We start from the raw sequence: 3,326 nt of genomic DNA, 5'->3' as shown, positions 1-3,326 counted from the left end.
GCATTTCATATAAATGTTTCACATGTTCTGACACCTTGGAGTACTTTTGTTTTGGTAGCAAGTTAGATGAAAACAAAACAGACAAAGCCTTTCAAATATGTTTGGCCTCCATTCCATGAAACAAAAATGTGTGATGCCATTTTCATTCATCTGCGTCTTGAAATGATCAAGGGCCTAAACTGAAAGAAGTTGGCGTATGGGAGAACGTCAGAGAGAGATGCTGTATGCGCTTAGCATGGTCCTAACCTGCCATTGATAGCTGTGAGCACTTTTCAGAGGTGGGGCTGGACTTTCAGTCGTGATGTTCTTATCATTGCAGGTCAGATGAAGCTCTCAAGCTGTTTCACCTGACCCAGGGTCCCAAAGGAGGTTTAAATGGCATTTCAGCAAGTCTGATCGCACTAGCCGTGAACTCAGATTTGCACATAGCCAAAAGCTGCTGTACTGTGCATCTCAGGAGGTTCATGGGATTAGTTCACAGGCAGGAGGTGAGACTAGATAACTAAAGGTATCCTCAGCTCTGTAGCAGAATGGGGAAGATCTTCATCCACATCTATGTCCTAGGCAGTCCACCAGCACTGTCTCTTCTATTTCGGGGACTCAGGTTATCTAGCCATTCCTACTGCCAGAGCATCCCTGCTGCTGGTCAACTGAAGTTTTGAGTTTTGAACTGCTACCAAACCCTGTTCAGTTCAAAAGCTGCAAGTGGGCTGTTCCTGACATAAATATTAACAGACTTATTAGTAAGGTCAAGAATGACTTGCAAATAAGTCACTGAACTCTTTGGTGCTTGAACTGCAACCCTCGCCTACTAATTAGCTACAACAAACTATAAGGATAAACATCAGCTGTCTAATTTTAAGTATAAGAATGCCAACTCACTGGACAGTAAGAGGCGTGAATGGTGTCACATGCACAGTGAATAGCTGTGAGACAGAGCCACAGGTACCTGAGCCACAGTGTTGCTGGAAAAATCTTGAGAGGATTCTCTCTGGAGCACAATATGATCTGGGTTATTCATCCTCAGCACATGTCTCAGCTCAGAGCCAAATAGTAAACTATGCATTCCCACTGGCCTTGCCTTCTGCACGTGCAGCAGTTTCTTCACACGTTGAACCACACAAATGAAGGAGGGGTTGCCTGGGCTAGTTTGTCAAACTTTGCATGCTCCCCTCAGTTTTGGTTGTGAATACAGACTTTTTTTTTTCCCCCTTGTTGTATACATTGCTGGAGCTTTTGGTTCAAACAGAGCTACGTTGTTGTTTGGAAAAGCCAACTTTCACTCAGCTTCATGTCAAACCACTCATTTTGCTAGCCAGCCCTGCTAGGAATTTGTCTCCTTTAAGGGGCATTTCTCAAACAGCTTCATGGACTGGTTCCTGGATGGCCAAGGAAGGTACATATATTCCCATGCCGTGGAATTTCACCACAGCTCTCTGTGCAGGCTGAATCATGACAATTCGCTGTAGAGACCTTTTTGGAAGAGAGTTCAAAAATATACTCTAATAATAGGTTTCTAAAAGAAGGTATGTTACCTTTAGCAGCCAAAGGCAATTAAGTTGTGGTTTTTATTTTAAAAATAAAGCTAAAATAGAGTATAGCATCAGTTAAATATCTCCCCTCTTTGATGACTAAAAATGCTATGAAATATTGACCAGCTCTTTGCTTGGTTGTCTGCTGGTTAGTTTCAAACAAAGCATGTTGTTCAAATATTAATTCGGGGTAAAAAATAGTTTTTCAGTTAGTCTGTGCTTGCATGGAGGACGGAATGATATAGGGAGCTGTGTGTGTTCTCTCCAAAAGCTTGGATGATTTATTTTGTGAGTGCAAATCTATTTATGTATAAACGAGTGAGGTGGTGGGAGGCTTTTTTTCTATTATTTTCGGATCACCTGTAAGAAATAATTTAATCTCTTATAAAAGGCTGATGTGACCATATATAACATTCTTTCTTGGTAAGAAAAGATTATAATTTTTACTTAAAAAGATTGTACTCCAGGTAAAAAATGAGATTAAATGTAATAAATACATTTCAAATACTTTTTTTCAAAGTATGAATGGAATTATTTTGAGCACTTTATAAACAATTAGCACATTTTAAAAGGGAGAAGAAGATAATGTACTGATTTTTCTTAAATATGTGACTCTTTAATTTTACTTGTTTTACTTAACCCTCTCTCAGGAAGTATCATCTTACTTGGTTTTGCCGAAGTATTTTTTTACAATGTTTTTATCACACATAGAAGGTTGTTTTAATTAGATTGGGATAAAATGTTTTCTTTACTCCAGATTTTTTGTTTACTGAAGCTGTAAATGGATTCTGTAGAATTGCTAGTAAGTCATTAAAAGGAGAGATTTAAGACCTCTCAGTTGTTTAATTTTCTTCTCCCATGGCTTTTGTCGTGTTTGTATTTGACTAGCTTTCCACTCCCCATAAAATACTCTAGGCTAGACAAAACATGACTTTAAAACTCAATCTTCCTCCAGAATGCCCCCCAAGCCCCGAAGTAACAACCCACAAACCCTTTAAAACAAACAAACAAAGAAAATCAGTTTTCTTGATGAGCCTTGAAAATCTCCAGCAAATTAAACCACTTTTTGTTTAATCCCTTTGCCCATGGATATAGAACAGCCATATAACTAGGTCGTTCATGACACACTCTCCTCCTTGGCATCGGTACCTGGTTTAACAGTAACACACGGGCATCTCTCGCTGTTTGTTGCTACTCAAACCCACATGGGATGGTTTAATAAGCTTCATATCGTTTGACGGTTTGATGATAACATTTTATTGTCAGCATGATCATACTGGTGGTGATAGGAACAGCTAAGTAATCAGCGAAATGAGGTAGGTCTTTAGAAACAGGTTATTAGAGTGTATCACCTTGTTTTGTGTTATGGAGCTACCTTTGCTTGGGACCTGCTGTCTTGCTTTTGTGCCTTAGCGTGACTAAGCAGCAATGTGGGCTTTCTTAAAGATGCAGTGTGGTAATGTATGCACCGTCATCATCTACCCTGTGTCCTAAAAGTCACATTTAGATTTGAGACTAAGGAAAATGGATTTAACTTCTCAATATACCTATTAAAAACACCCCACTCTGTGTCCTTCCGAGGAGGAAAACTCTATGTGAAGGAACCATGTACCTCCGTTAAACTTTCGATAACAGAAAATGTTTGGATACCTCTCTCCTGAGAAAGTTCAAAGCTTTTATGTAGAAGGCAAGTAAGTGGGAAAATCTGTACAGCGGAGTAGCTATGATATGAAGGGTCACTCTCATAAATTAATAGCCGTGCTTATTTGCTTTTTAACCATTTTTTTTTCCAGG

This window comes from Caloenas nicobarica, chromosome 4, assembly GCF_036013445.1.
Source record: "Caloenas nicobarica isolate bCalNic1 chromosome 4, bCalNic1.hap1, whole genome shotgun sequence".
In the NCBI taxonomy this organism is placed as follows: domain Eukaryota; kingdom Metazoa; phylum Chordata; class Aves; order Columbiformes; family Columbidae; genus Caloenas; species Caloenas nicobarica.
Note: the sequence above shows the minus strand (reverse complement) of the source record.